The sequence below is a fragment of the Bubalus bubalis genome, chromosome 1, assembly GCF_019923935.1.
Source record: "Bubalus bubalis isolate 160015118507 breed Murrah chromosome 1, NDDB_SH_1, whole genome shotgun sequence".
Lineage (NCBI taxonomy): Eukaryota > Metazoa > Chordata > Mammalia > Artiodactyla > Bovidae > Bubalus > Bubalus bubalis.
The window spans coordinates 149,142,883-149,160,092 of record NC_059157.1 but is presented as its reverse complement, the minus strand read 5'-3'; positions in this window follow the sequence as shown (position 1 = coordinate 149,160,092).

Sequence of the window (17,210 nt, the reverse complement as noted above, 5' to 3'; positions counted from 1 at the left end):
GTTTTTTGAATCTGTATTCAGTTCAAAGAAAGGCAATGCCAAAGAACATTCAAACTACCACATAATTACACTTATCTCACACTCTAGCAAAGTCATTCTCAAAATTTTCCAAGCCAGACTTCAATAGTACATGAATTGTGAAATTCCAGATGTTCAGGCTGGATTTAAAAAAGGCAGAGGAACCAAAGATCAAATTGGCAACATCCATTGGATCATTGAAAGAGCAAGAGAGTTCCAGAAAAAATCTACTTCTGCTTTATTCACTACACCAAAGCCTTTGACTGTGCAGATCACAACAAACTGTGGAAAATTCTTAAAGAGATGGGAATACCAGACCACCTTACCTGCCTCCTGAGAAATCTGTATGCAGGTGAAGAAGGAACTGTTAGAACTGGATGTGGAAAAACAGACTGGTTCCAAATAGGGAAAGAAGTAGGTCAAGGCTGTATATCGTCACCCTGCTTATTTAACTTATATGCAGAGTACATCATGTGAAATGCGGGGCTGGATGAAGCACAAGCTGGAATCAAGATTTCCAGGAGAAATATCAAAACCTCAGATATGCAGATGACACCACCCTTATGGAAGAAAGTGAAGAAGAACTGAAGAGCCTAGATGAACGTGAAAGAGGAGAGTAAAAAAGTTGGCTTAAAACTCAATACTCAGAAAACTTAGATCATGGCATCTGATCCCATCACTTCATGGCAAATAGATGGGGAAACAACAGAAACAGTTACTTTTTTGAACTCCAAAATCACTGCAGTTGGTGTGTACAGCCATGAAATTAAAAGATGATTGCTACTTGGAAGAAAAGCTGTAACCAACCTAGACAGTATATTAAAAAGCAGAGACATTACTTTACCTACAAAGTTCTGTCTAGTCAAGGCTATGGTTTTTCTAGTAGTCATGTATGAATGTGAGAGTTGGAGTATAAAGAAAGCTGAGCACTGAAGAATTGATGCTTTTGAACTGTGGTGTTACATAAGACTCTTGCAAGTCCCCTGGACTGCAAGGAGATCCAACCAGTACATCCTGAAGGAAATCAGTCGGGAATATTCATTGGAAGGACTGATGCTGAAGCTGAAACTCCAGTACTTTTGCTACCTGACGTGAAGAACCAACTCATTGGTAAAGATCCTGATGCTGGGGAAGATTGAAGGCAGGAGGAGAAGGGGACGACAGAGGATGAGATGGTTGGATGACATCACCGACTCGATGGACATGAGTTTGAGCAAGCTCTGAAAGTTGGTGATACATAGGGAAGCATGGCGTGTTTCAGTCCACAGGGTCACAACAAATTGGACACAACTGAGCAGCTGAACTGATTCAGTTCAATGTGTGTCTTAAATTACATAGGTGTAGTTTTCCTCATTACTAAAACTATATATATATATGTGCATATATATTTATATATATTCCCAAACACAGAGCATATATATATATAGAGAGAGAGAGAGGGAGAGAGAGAGTGTGTGTATGTATACTGTACATATATATATATATATACACAGCATATATGTACACATGCAGTATGTATTATATAGTTGCATATAATATTTAAAATTATTCACACTCCTGATGCTCAGTATTAACTATTATAACATTTTGATGGATATCCATTCAGTCAATAAAACACAGTTCACACATATGTACACTGTATCCCTAAATCATCTCCTAGCTCTAAACCAAAATTAATTTGGCACACCTTGTTTTTTTCCATTCAGTTCAATCAGTTGCTCAGTGATGTCTGACTCTTTGCGACCCTATGAACCGCAGCACGCCAGGCCTCCCTGTCCATTACCAACTCCTGAAGTCCACCCAAACCCATGTCCATTGAGTCGGTGATGCCATCCAACCATCTCATCCTCTGTTATTCCCTTCTCCTCCTGCCCTCAATCTTTCCCAGCATCAGGGTCTTTTCCAATAAGTCAGCTCTTTGCATCAGGTGGCCAAAGTATTGGAATTTCAGCTTCAACATCAGTCCTTCCAATGAATACCCAGGACTGATCTTTAGCATGTACTGGTTGGATCTCCTTGCAGTCCAAGGGACTCTCAAGAGTCTTCTCCAACACCACAGTTCAAAAGAATCAATTCTTCAGCACTCAGCTTTCTTTATAGTCCAACTTTCACATCCATACATGGCCCCTGGAAAAACCATAGCCTTGACTAGACGGACCTTTGTTGAAAAGTAATGTCTCTGATTTTCAATATGCTATCTAGGTTGGTCATAACTTTCCTTCCAAGGAGTAAGCGTCTTTTAATTTCATGGCTGCAATCACCATCTGCAGTGATTTTGGAGCCCAGAAAAATAAATTTTCCATTAATACATCTGTATTTTTCTAACTTCTTATTTTAACCTATGATTTGAAAAGAAGCAATCATTGTATTTTTTAAATAAATGATCCTCTGAAGTTTTCATTTTATTACTAATGGAACCTTGATTTTAAACTCTAATTCGAGGAAATTTTATGTGACTAAACTTATACATTTGATAATATATTAACAAGGCTGCAAATCTTAGCATTAGAAAATCCAAGATGGCTGGTTTCAGGCATTAAGAGAGAAAGCTGTGTTTTACAGAAGATCATACTTAGCGGAGAAGGCGATGGCACCCCACTCCAGTACTCTTGCCTGGAAAATCCCACGGATGGAGGAGCCCGGTAGGCTGCAGTCCATGGGGTCGCAAAGAGTTGGACAGGACTGAGCGACTTCACTTTCACTTTTAACTTTCATGCATTGGAAAAGGAAATGGCAATCCACTCCAGTGTTCTTGCCTGGAGAATCCCAGCGATGGGGGAGCCTAGTGGGCTGCTGTCTATGGGGTCTCACAGAGTCAGACACGACTGAAGCGACTTAGCAGCAGCAGCATACTTAAAAAGCAGGATTTATTTTTCTTTAAAGATCTGTTTGTTTATTATTTTGGCTGTACAGTGTAGCATGTAGGATATTAATTCTCCCACCAGGGATGAATTCATGCCTCCTTCAGTGAAAGTACAAGAGTTTTAACCACTGGATCACCAGGGAATCTCAGAAAGCAGAATTTCTTAACACAGACACTATTGGCATCTTTTTAAAAAATTTGGGTACAGTTGCTTTACAATGTTGTACAACAAAGTGAATTAATTGTATGTTTGCAGTCCATGGAGTTGCATAACTGAGAGACTAAGCACACACATACACATACATATATTCCCACCCTCTTGGCCCTCCCTCTCCCACCCATCTCAGCCATCTAGGTCACCACAGAACATGGAGCTAAACTCTCTGTGCTATATAGCAGGTTCCTGCTAGCTATGGTTTTATACATGGCAGTGCATATACATCAGTCCAAATCTCTTAATTCATCTTCCCGACCATGCTCACACAACTGTTCTCTACATCTGCCTCTCAATTTTTTCCCTAAAAACAGGTTCCCCTGTACCATTTTTCTGGATTCCATGTACATGTGTTAATATATGGTATCTGTTTTTCTCTTTCTGCTATACTTCACTGGATATCTTTTGCTAAAGCAGTGGTGGTTTAGTTGCCAAATTTTGTCCAATTATTGTGACCCCATGGACTACAGCCCTCCAGGATCCTCTGTCCATGGGATGTCTCAGGCAAAAATGCTAAAGTAGGTTGCCATTTCCTTCTTCAGGGGATCTTCCAGACCCAGGGATTGAGCCCATGTCTCCTACATTACAGGCAGATTCTTTACTGCTGAGCCACCAAGGAAGCTAGTCTTGTATATAGTCTTGTATTTAGCAGAATCCATGGCCTTAACCCAAGAGCTGCCAATAGCACTCCTCAGTTGTGATATCAAAAATGGTTCTATATACTGATGACTATGTCCTAGAGGAAGAGGGGAAATTGTTCCAGGTTGAAAAGCACTCTTGTAGGAAAATGAGCCTTCCCAGGTGGCTCAGTGGTAAAGAATCTGCCTACAATGCAGGAGACCTGGGTTTGATCCCTGGTTTGGGAATATACCCTGGAATAGGAAATAGCAACCCATTCCACTATTCTTGCCTGGAGAATTCCATGTGCAGAGGATCCTGGTAGGCTACAGTCCATGAGATCACAAAGAGTTGGACATGACTAAGCACTCACACACTCATGCAGGAAAATGGTACAAACTGCTTTGGCTGTAGACTCATGTAGTCTTCATCCCATATCCATCCCTGTGAGTCTAGTAACATTACTAGTTATCAATTTGAAGATACATAGAAAGTTTTTTTAAGAGGGAAAGAAGTGAGGCCCACATTCCATTCTTCTGAAATTTAAAGCATGTGTTTGATAAATTTGTCATGCTCTGACCACAGCATGACAAGAATATGCAGCAGAACCTGAAAGTGTGTTGATAGTATTTGACAGTAGTATGTGTTACAGGATAGAGCTTGTGAATTGAATTTCTGGTGCTAGAATGTCTCATATCCTGCCACTTCAGTAAGATATTAACCAAAATTATATTAAAAGCCTGCTTAAAAAAATTGCTGCTATGTGAAGGTCTAGTTTACATAGGAATAAAAGGGAGATGAAGTATTTCTACAGGCATAATTCTGGAGATATTTGGGAAAGGCTGGCTTGTAGATTGTCTCATTTCCCCTCACACACAAATACCATAAAGAATTACTGATAAACCTGAAGGTGTAATGACAATCATTAGTTTCCACATTGTCTCTTACAATAGCTAAATTCTATTGAAGCCTACCAGTGATGGAGAAGGACAGATTCTGTTGGCTACAGTACTCTGCAGTGACCAGAGCCCACATGATTGGGCTGTAAGATTCAGCTGCCAACAACACTTGGTACAAGGGAAAATCTTTGCCTTAGCCAGTTGAATATCATAATTCTGATGGCAGCATTACTAAGTGGTGATAGCATTTAATGAAATGGGAAATAGGATCTTTCAGGTTATTGATGTAGTCAAATGAACTCTATAAAGCAAGTAATAACCATAAATGAGGTGACTTAGTTCAATAGTCACCCTTTCCAGTTTTTGCTTAATGAAACAAGGCACTCAAGGCCTGACCTTACTGATCTGTGTTATTCCTTACTGATCTGTGTTATTCTTTAGAGTACCTGGGTTTTTTGAGGTGTGATGGGCTGAGGAGGCAGGTGTTTCTAGAGATAAAATACAAGTTTTCTGTAATTTGTAGACAAAGATCCTAGAACCATTTAATTAGGACACTAAATGAAATGAAAACACACTTGATTACTGAGTTAATTGGTAGAGCTGGAAAAGAATTACACTAATCCATACCAAATAAGGCTGATAAGCTCTTTACACATTTGTAGTTTGCTTTCTATTTAGATTTGGAGACTCAAGTGGAGAGATTTATGAATTTATTTATAGTCAGGTTAAGAAATGAGGTAAAAAGTAAAGCATTTCTACTTTACATAGTCTTTACCCTTTCCCTTTTCTAAGTTTGCTTCATCTTTCATAAGAGCATAAGAAATTTCAAATCAAACTCCCATCTGTTTCATAACTTTCACCATGACCTAGTCAATTACTGTATTTGAAATTGTCTGGTAATTAAACCAGAAATCTTTTATCCTGGATTTGCTCACACATTTTTGGTTACAACTTTAATGGTTCCTTTCTTTACAAATTGAGTTATAAATTCTAACTGGATAGGACAGAGTTTGTTTGGGATGCATGTGTGTGTGTGTATGTTTTGTTTATAAGTTGTAAATTGCAGCAAGTGGTTGGAGTAAAGATGGGCTGATGAGGCTTCCTGACCTGCTTCCTGGTATCCATGAGTCCACTGGGCTTGGACCAAGGCAGGCAGCAGCCCTTGGATACAGAGGCACAGAGGCAATAGTGCCAAATTTCTCAGTTGGCACCACTGGAGAAAAAACAGAATTAGGAAGAAGGCTTCCCTGGTGACTCAGACAATAAAGAATCTGCCGGTAATGCAGAAGACCTTAGTTCAATCCCTGGGTCAGGAAGATCCCCTGGAGAAAGGCATGGCAATCTACTCCAGTATTCTTGCCTGGAGAATTTCACAGACAGAGGAGCCTGGAGGGCTACAGTCCACGGGGACACAAAGAGTTAGACACGACTGAATGACTTTCAGACCCAATAGTTTCTATGTATTTTGTACTTGAGGAGACTTATGTCGAGGTCCAAGCATAGCAGCACTGCAGCACAGGGTTCTAGGTAATCTTTCACAGAGATTTCATTAGAGATGAACCCAGTGAAGTATAAAAAAGACGATATCCAGAATCCTCAGTCAGAGAAGCTTTCAGCCAAGGGCAGGGGAACTGCAACATCTAGAGAGATAACAAGCATCACAGAGGGAAATGGAAAGCATTGTACTTGAGATGAAGAAATGCCTCCTCAGCAAGAGAAAAAGACACCACATTGATGAAGATCACAGAATTCATCTAAGAGCAACTTTGCAACAGCAAAGTTGCTATGAAAACTTGAACCTCTTAATCTACAGAACAATAAGAGTATGTGACAAGGTACTAAGTTCCCCCAGTCATTCTGAAACAGGCCTGGGACTTAGGACCCTTTGCTGTAATGCTGCAATCCTTGGACCTAGATTTATATCTCCTTAAGGTGATGGCACCCCACTCCAGTACTCTCGCCTGGAGAATCCCATGGACAGAGGAGCCTGGTAGGCTGCAGTCCATGGGGTCGCTAAGAGTAGGACATGACTGAGTGACTTCACTTTCACTTTTCACTTTCATGCATTAGAGAAGGAAATGGCAATGCACAAGTGTGCATGTTCTTGCCTGGAGAATCCCAGGGACGGCGGGGCCTGGTGGGCTGCCGTCTATGGGGTCGCACAGAGTCGGACACGACTGAAGTGACTTAGCAGCAGCAGCAAGCTACAAATACATAGAAAGTATTGTGTATGAAAGTCACTCAGTCATGTCCAACTCTTTGTGACCCGATAGACTATACAATCCATGGAATTCTCCAGGCCAGAATACTGGAGTGGGTAGCTGTTCTCTTCTCCAGAGGATCTTCCCAACTCAGGGATCAAACCCAGGTCTCTTGCATTGCAGGCAGATTCTTTACCAGCTGAGGCACCAGGGAAGCCCAAGAATACTGGAATGGGTAGTCTATCCCTTCTCCAGCAGATATTCACAACCCAGGAATCGAACTGGGGTCTCCTGCATTGCAGATGGATTCTTTACCAGTTGAACTACCAGGGAAGCCCATATAGAAACCCATTTAGAAACTATATGGAACTAAAAATAACTGTGTGCATGCTCAGTTGGGGCAAATTCTAGACCTAGGGCAAATTCTAGACCTATATATATATATACATAACACCCTGCCAATTCTGAAGAGCTGACAGCGAATAACTGCTGGGAGTAAAGCAGGTTATTGCACATTTCCCTGCACTAAATATCACAAAATGATGGGCAAACCACCTAAGCCACCCCTCCAGCCTAACCCCTGGACACATCCCTACCCTCACCTGAAAAAAAAAACAAGCACACCTCTTCCAGGGACCAAGCAAGCAAAGGAACCTGTTACTTGTTTTCATTCCTGCAGCCTGCACAGGAGCCCCAATAAAGCCTTAGCTAAATTTCTTGTCTGGCCTCTGCATGTGTGCATTTTCAGTGGCTTCAAAAGTGTCCCAATCTTTGCAACCCCACAGAGAATAGCCCCAGGCTCCTCTGTCCATAGAATTATTTCAGCAAGAATACTGGAGTAAGTAGCCATTTCTTCCTTCAGGGGATCTTCCTGACCCAAGGATCGAAACCCTTCCTCCTATGTCTCTTGCATTGGCAGGTGACTTCTTTACCACTGAGCCACCTGTCTGACCTCTAGTCAATTCCTATTGATTGAGGACAGATAAGAAACCTGGTAGGCAAAGTTCCTGAAAAAATGCTAGAAACTCTATATAAAATAGAATTGTTGGCTGTTTTCCTATATCAGTTTATTTGTTGCCATTTTTTTTTTTTTTTTTTTTTTGGCAGTGGAGGTAAGGGGTGAGTGGGATCAGTTTATATGAAACAAATTGTACTTATTTTCTCAACTCTGCACAATCTCTGAAATGTGTTTTTGGCTATTTTGTTTGCATTCATTTTTTAATCACATCTTTAATCTTGGATGATGTCATTTCTCACCATTTATATGGCTTACACCTGAGTTTCCCTGGTGGCTCAGTGGTAAAGAATTTGCCTGCCAATGCAGCAGAACTGGGTTTGATCCCTGAGTTGGGAAGATCCCCTAGAGAAGGAAGTGGCAAGTCACTCCAGTATTTTTGCCTGGGAAATCCCATGGACAGAGAGACCTGCCAGGCTACGGTCCATGGGGTTGCAAAAGAATCAGACACTTCTAAGTGAGTAAACAGCAACAACAGCATATAGCTTCCTCTCATTTTCCCAACTGTAGAGGACAAGGAAAACATTAGAAAGTTGTATAATCTTAATTAATCAATATTTCTCTGAACTGAGCTCTGTCTCATATCTCAGGGTATGGGCTCAATAAGCCTTAGATAGGCACCATTTTAATTCTGCTGAAGTCCTTTGTCTAATTCTAGATTGTCTTCTTAAATAAATAGTAATCCCTGGCACAAATAGTTGCAAACATTCCATTGGCACTCTATAACTTACAATTCAACATCACTTTTTAGTAATATCTTTGTTCCTATCCCTAGACCTGAAATATGCATAGCTGGGAGGAAAGAAATCCAACTCCATCCATACCTTTTGTGAGTGTCATGTGTTTTTCTGTGTTTGTGTTGTGGGTGAGAGATTTCCCCCTTTCATCTGAGTTTTGAATTACATTTGACAAGTGGAAAGAATGTGATATTTAATGTAAGAAGACTTTAAATTTTGCTTTTTATACTTGCTATTAAGAAAATGAACATAGGCAGACACTTAAATAATAATTCTCTCATCAGTATTACTAAGGTATAATGGTTAATACAATTAACTGCTTGAACATAGTCAACTAGAGAGTTGGAAAATACTTTAAAATACTTTTATTGTGATATTGTTTTTCCTGCTAGTCTAGGTCAAATGCACATTAACTAAATGTGTTGTAAGCTTTCATTAAAATTTGCTCTTAGTCCTCTTCTAATCAAAAATACATATTTTGCATTATCATTCCCCTATTTTTTCTCAGCATAGTTAAAAACAAGATAATTTAAATAGACCAGGCTTTAGGCTTCCTTTGAATGCTCAGATTATAAGTGAGCACTAAAATAAACTGCAGTATTTCTTTTTAGCTGTATGCTGGATTTTATTAAGGTTGCCAAGGATGGTGTTTCCATCTAATTTTGACTTGTCTAACATAATAATAAACTTATACTTCAGAACACTTAAGCTTTCTAAGGAACTGTGGAAATATAACTCAAAGGCAATTATGCAATAGAAATGTCCAACTATAGATCACTTAACCTTGAGGAAATTTTATTATATTCTAATGTCATTTGCTTAGTTGCATAATGGAAAAGGATTACAGTTTTGAATTGCCCAATGATTTAGATATATGTCCATTATGGTATGTTTCTGAAATCAGTGCCATAGATTAGATATAAGGCTATTTACTTTTTTTTTTTTATTTGGCTATTTACTTTTTAAAAACTATCTATGTAAACTGTTAGACCAGAATTTGGAAAATTAAAATTTATCCTTCATCACCCTTTTTCTACATCAATACAGTGACTTTATATTATTGCATATGGCTAGGAATCCTTAGCTAGCTTTCTTATATTGATAAAACTTATTTTAAATATTTTTATATGCTAATAATCCTACTGTGTATTTATGTTACATTAAAATACCTGCCTGGATAGTGAATAATATACATATGTTTGAAATACTATTTAGTAAAAAGCATTATGTTTAGTGAATGAAATGTTATACTTTTTTCTCAGATTTACCTGAAAATCATGTAATGCATTTACTTTCCCTCTCTTCCCTTCTTTCCTTCCTTTTCCTTTTTCTCCTTTCTTTCTTCCTTTTTCTCTTTATTCATTTTACTTACAGAAATGCTTTCAAGTATAGAACTGAGTATAAAACAGCAACATATTTCAGTCCTTTTCTTGAGTGCCAACATGTCATTAGGTTTAGAAATTAAACAAAAGTTCAATAACCTGAGGTTTTAACAATATAATTATTCCACATTTATCTTTCTATAAAATTAAGGTTGTTGCTTTGTTCTTAAATTATTCCAAATACTCAAAATTAACAAAGGTAATGTTTATTTTCAATTTAAAGTGATTTATTCAGAAAGCAGATATATGTCAGTAGCTGCTGCTGCTACTAAGTCACTTCAGTCGTGTCTGACTCTGTGAGACCCCATAGACGACAGCCCACCAGCCTCCGCCGTCCCTGGGATTTTCCAGAAAAGAACACTGGAGTGAGTTGCATTTCCTTCTCCAATGCATGAAAGTGAGAAGTGAAAGTGAAGTCGCTCAGTCCTGTCTGACTCTTAGCGACCCCATGGACTGCAGCCTACCAGGCTCCTCCGTCCATGGGATTTTCCAGGCAAGAGTACTGGAGTGGGTTGCCATTGCCTTCTCCATACATCAATAGAATCTAGTACAAAAAATGAAGAGAAAACACAGTACATAATTTTAGAAAATGTTCAGACTATAAGGAAGTGGCTTGTTGTATTTAAAAACCTCTAGTGTATGGTAGGGCTTTCATGGTGGCTCTACTGATAAAGAATCTGCCTGCAGTGTGGGAGACCTGGGTTCAATCCCTGGGAAGAGCCTCTGGAGAAGGGAAAGGCTACCCACTCCAGTATTCTGGCCTGGAGAATTCCATGGACTGTGTAGTCCATGGGGTCTCAAAGAGTCAGACACCACCGAGTAACTTTCCCTTTCAGTGTATAATATTTCGTTAGTAATTATTAATTGTTTTTATTTGTAATTTTGATCAATAAAACAAAAGTCAAATTATAAAATGTTGTATATTGGTGAAAGCCACGTTTTTCTTTCTCATTGAACTTGTAACTTCATGTCCTCTAATGTTATATAATATTTACATTTGTCTACATTTGTCTAGTTTCTATAATATTTCTAGAAACTAAAATAATCATTTTTATACATGAGGAGAGAAAATGAATAATAATATAGTAATCTTCTTTGATGTGTAAAATACTTCTGTAATTTAACAATCTCAAGCTCATATGGGAAACAATATGCTTTCTTTTATCTATCTTAATCACATGACTAAGCATTCCATAATTGGAAAAATAATTTCAAACTACAATTAGAAACCCTCAATGGAATAATGGCACAATTTCACTTTAGGAAAATAGCCTTTTATGGGTTACTATTAAAACTCCCATAACCATATATAAAATAATTTCTGTTTTGTAGGGCAAGGAAATATTCTGATCTGGGCTTAGGTCTTGGTGTGTAGTAGTAAATTGATAATACTGAATATATCAATGAATAAGTATAAAGTATCATTTTTCACTTATAAATTACTTTTTGGAACATAACCCAATAATTGTTTTACCCTGTTATGAAACTCAGTTGGGTATGAAAAATTTGTTTGAATAGAGCTAACAATTTTAAAAAGGTCTCATAAAAATCTTATGGAAAAGACTACATTAACTTTTTATCTTTGAAAGATATAAATGGAGAGTAATTTTGAAAATTAGATACCAAGAAAATCTCTGAAACATTATGGATTTATTTTTGCTACCTAATCATTGTAACCTGAAGACAGGTGGATTTTGATACTTTGAATTTGTCTGAGTTTGGCAAATAGGAGTGATGAAATAAGATTCTACACTGATAAAGAAAATTTGAGGAAAAAAATTAAATGTAATTAGCTTCATTTTAATTTGGAATATTCATATTTTACATTAATTACTTATACATGAATGACATCCAATATACTGTCTCAAATAAAATTAAATATTGCTTGCCTATTTTCAGTTAACTGATTAAATAGCATTTTAGAATTATTATTTCATAAGTGGACATCATGTTTTATGTTTTCGTTTTTCCCCATATGCACTTACAGTCTGTGAGTAGACATGCATTTATTAAGACATAACTTATGCCAAGAGAAAAGGTCAAAATGAAGGTGTCTCAGCATTGCCTTATGGTTGAATTGACCCCATTGTCATTCTATGCCCATAAGTGTACAATAAATTTCCATATTTAGAAATATGTAGATATGGAGTACTCAATTGTGTTGGCATCTTCACAGCTGTTCTACTTCTTTTTGGCAGATTCACTGCCTCTTGGCCAATTCACAGTGAGACAGATTCAAGAACTTTTAATTGTGCAATATTTTCATTATGTTAGGAGATGCAAATGTGAATAGGATCAGTATCAAAGGACATAATTTCAACTTTACATTTTTATACCTAAAATCATACACATAAAAAGCCAAAACCAAAGAAAACATTTCTTCTCAGAAATATATCCATGTTCCAAGAGTGGAAGGGCTTCAACTCATAAAGCTTTTATTCAAGCTTCCACCTCGAAAGCAAGTAATTTGAGCTCTTATTCTTTTTATTAATAATTAATAGTCTGCAGTACTAAGTATCCAGCTTTCAAAACAGGCTAATGAATGAAGAGAACAGCATTTAACATCAACACCTACAGTTAAACAAATAATTAATATATTAAAGTTTTTAGTTATTGATAATTTTAAGTCTTTTTTTAAGTTAATAGTGCTTATTTTATTTCTAGTTTCATGAAACAGGAAACCATAGAAATTTTTTTGTACAGTCATGTGGCTTCATAGAATATAACTTTCACATATGGACCAAGCTCCAAAAAAATGTACTTTAAGAATTAAAACAACATTTTTCCTTGGTAATATGTGTATTTAATCATTATGGTTATCTTTTTTTTTTTTTTTCATTATGGTTATTTTTCAGAGAGTGTACAGAGTGATTTTTCTCAATTATATTTTCATTTTTAACCTGCACCTGCATGAACATGTTTCATCAGTCTTATAAAAGGGTCTTATAAAATGAGTTTCCATTATGATTAACCATTGAAGAATATTATTCTCTTAGGTGAAATGAGCTCTCATTGATTATTAATCTATAATCTGTATATCTTCAATAGAACATATTAGTAGATCCTCAGAGGCAGACAAGAGAGCTCCTTGAGTTTTTCTGAATTTCTTTTCAATACATTTAAGTCAAGGAGAGAAAGACTTACAGCTTAAAATTCAGTGGTTAGCCCATATCGAGCAACTTAGTTTAAAGAACCACTGTCCTAAATTGATGACTTGCAGTCAGCCCTGGATAAATCTTCACACTTATTTGTCCCTTAAGCAGCAGGAATTCATGTTTAGGTCCTAAATAAGTAAGTTTTCTGCTAAGAGGAAATTCAATGCAAATTGAAAAAAAAATGCTTTAATTGCACAAATGTGGATTTTCTCAAGAGCATTCTATCACAGGCAAATCAGTTACATAGGATAATATGTATATAATCCACATGTATTTCAGAGTAAATTTAGTAAGAGTTCAGAGGTGGCTCAGACATTAAAGAGTCTGCCTGCAACACAAGAGACCTGGGTGTTTGATTCACTGGGTTTGGAAGATCCCCTGGAGGTGGGTAACCCACTCCAGTATTCTTGCCTGGAGAATTCCCATGGAGAGAGAAGCCTGGTGGGCTACAGTCCATGGGGTCACAAAGAGTCAGACATGATTGAGCAACTACGCACACAGCACAAGGAAAAGAACTAATTGATGAACTAATTCCTGATTTTAATATTTAAAATGGAATGCTGATGAATTGCTATTCCTCTTAGTATCACTAACATAAAAGTTTAAAATAGGAAAAAAGAACTGTTTTTTATATGGCTTACTATATCATATGTATAATAAAATCTCAAGTTTAAATTATATAATTCATCAGTAAAATTCATAGTACTATGTTCAAACTTAAAATGTTCTTCATTTGGTAAATATTAATTGAGTTCTGTGCTTGGTCCAAAGAATGAATAGGTGAATATAAATATACATATATATAGATAGATAGAAATCTATCTATCTGTATATATATATATATATATATATATATTACAGCAGAATTTTTAAAAACTAAAACATGAAGATCTCTTTAAAAATTCAAAATAAAAAATTCAGAGTTTGATTCAAGAGTTCCACAGTGAAGCAAGAGATTCTGTATTTGATATAAGGTCCTATGTTTGTTCACCAACCTCCTTTTTGTTGTATCAGAGTTCTTGTTATTGTTGCTCACTCACGGTATCATGTTCACTCTTTGTGACACCAAGGACTTCAGCACACCAGGCTCCAATGTCCTCCACTATCTCCCAGGTTTTACTCAAATTCTTGACCTTATTGGTAGTGCTATCTAACCATCTCTACAGACCTTTATAATCCATTTAATAACACAAAGGTCTTAACAAATTAATGATCATAAATGTGGTAAATTTTATTATAGTGTAGAAAATTAAGTGTTAGGAAATTATAAAAGACTGAGAAACCAAATCTTTCTAGGGAGATTAGGGAAAGTTTCATTGTGATGGTCACAACTTAACCGAGTCTGGGAGGACGTATATAAATTTGCTAATCAAATTATTAACAATTATGGTCACTCATGGCAGAAGGAATAATACATGTAGATAGTGATTCACGAAAAAATCTGAAACAGTGTCCTATTCAATGTAGAGTGAAAATACATATCTGTGGGAACTGATGAGCTAAAAGGATACTGGAGAGTGTGGATTGGGCCAAATTATAAGGGCCAAATTAACAGGTGGCTTTTATAACTTATAATTTGCATAAACAAAAGAGGTTTATAGTAGAGCAAAATTATTTGTTTTCTTTTAAAAATAATTTTGAAAGGCATATTCAGAATGTATTAAGCTAGAAATTCTGGTATAGAAAAGCAAGACAGACCTTTAAAATAGTTCAAATAAGAGAAGATAAAGGTCTACATGAAGGCAGAAGTGTGAAGAATGAAAAATAGCCAATTTTAACAAATATTACTGGGTTTTATTAATAGTAACTGGTGACTGACTTGGTATGTAAGTCAGAAAGAGCAATAAATTATGATATTAAACTTTCTATTAAATGATGACAGCATAAAATATATGGTAAAATTTTTGTTCTCATTAAAATATAGCTACCACTACCCATAAACTCAAACTTTGTCTACTTCTGTATTGTTAAAGTTAGTAGCAGCATATTAAAAAGCAGAGACATTATTTTGCCAACAAAGGTCCACCTAGTCAAGGTTATGGTTTTCCCAGTAGTCATATGTGGACGTGAGAGTTGGACTATAAAGAAAGCTGAGCACAGATGAATTGATGCTTTTGAACTGTGGTGTTGGAGAAGACTCTTGAGAGTCCCTTGACTGCAAGGAGATCCAACCAGTACATCCTTAAGGAAATCAGTCCTGGGTGTCCATTGGAAGGACTGATGTTGAAGCTGAAACTCCAGTACTTCGGACACCTGATACGAAGAGCTGACTCATTGGAAGAGACCCTGATGCTGGGAAAGATTGAAGGCAGGAGGAGAAGGGGATGACAGAGGATGAGATGGTTGGATGACATCACAAACTCAATGGACATGAGTTTGAGTAAGCTCTGGGAGTTGGTGATGGACAGGGAGGCCTGGAGTGCTGCAGTCCATGGGGTTGCAAAGAGTTGGACATGACTGAGCAACTAAACTGAACTGAACTGAAAGTTAATAGAAATAATTATTAATTCACATATTACAGATCTTTATTTTAACGTGTTTAACAAAATATTTTTATGTTTAAAAATAGAAATGATTTCCATAGGCCTCAGAATTTTAAACAAACCTATTTCCTTTATTGTGATAATTAAAAAGAGTATTTTAAATTGTGATTTTTCATTTAACAGGTTATATGGCAATTATTTTCCCCGAGGCCTTTGGTAATTTTATTTTCAATTAAAAAAAATAGTAGCTTTCTGATATAATTGACCATTTCTACTTTCACTGATCTCTGTAACTGCATGTTCAGCAATGAGAGTGAAAATATTTTCAAAAAGTTAACATACACAGTTGTAGACATATTGAGGATAAGGGAATTTATGGTCTTTCTAGATAATAACTAAGATTAAAAATATATAATAAAGTTAAAAGTCAGAAGTCAACTATGTACTGCCATTTTATTTTTTTTAAAGGGGGAAAAGTTTTATAAATCTTTATTACATCTCTTCTGAACTCAGCTGTAATTTATAGCAATGTAAAAGGCAAAATATTTTGGCAAAAAAAATGAGTATAAACATAAAGCATTCTTTTCAGTGGTATACTGCAATATTTACAATAGCTAGCAGCATGACTTTTGGAAACTTGAGCATATAATAGCATTCTTCCATTTTTCTCCAAGTTCATTGACATTGTCAAGGTATATTTAACTCAGCAGGAGAATTTAAATTTCATACTTGGTGATTTCACAAAGCATTCTTCTTACCCTGTGCTTTCATCTAAAAACTCCCTTTTCATTTCTTTCAATAAATTACCATCTATTCATATCTCATGGCTTCATTAGAATGTTCAGATGCAAATAATCAAAACACCACCTGCTTTCAAACTATATTTATATAAAAGTTTACTTCTGATTTGTAATTTGGATAATGGCTGAGGAAACATTTATGAATATAATATCTGTGGGAAAGCAGAGTTAGAGTTTGGTCAGAATCCCTTGTGGTATAACACGATCTGTTTTATCAGTTAGATTGAATTTAAATTGGTTGTGTGGTATTAGACAGTTATTACCACTGGGGAAAAATAAAACTAGGTAAGACAAAAATCTAATAAAGGCATTTGAATTTTAATAACTTAAAGAAAAAGAAAACTGTTTCTTTAATAGAAACTGTGTGCGTCTAGTAGTTTTATTCTAATTCCACCTGATAGAGAACATCCCTTTCAAACTAGGTACATAATATATTGTAGTATAATTCTCCTCTACTTCACCAGCCCCAAACTTCTTGTCCTCTAAATTTTTATGATTTAAAAGTATAATACAGTCTTCCAATTCTTGAAGGAATGAGATCTAGTCCTTTTCTTAATGTTCACAATGCTAATACCATTTATTTAATTTATATGTTACCACAGTTTCATGCTAAGGATTATACATACTATCTTTGTATTGGCTATCAAAGACAAAAAAAAAAAAAAAGAAGCTAGATCTAATGACATAATTTTGTAAGATAATACCAGGAGATATTATCTTGCCCGTAGTATATCATCTACATTTTACTGAAGAGGAAACTATACTTTGGTTATTTATCTTGCTCTACCAAGGTACACACAGGTAAAAGAAAGAGCTGAAACTTGA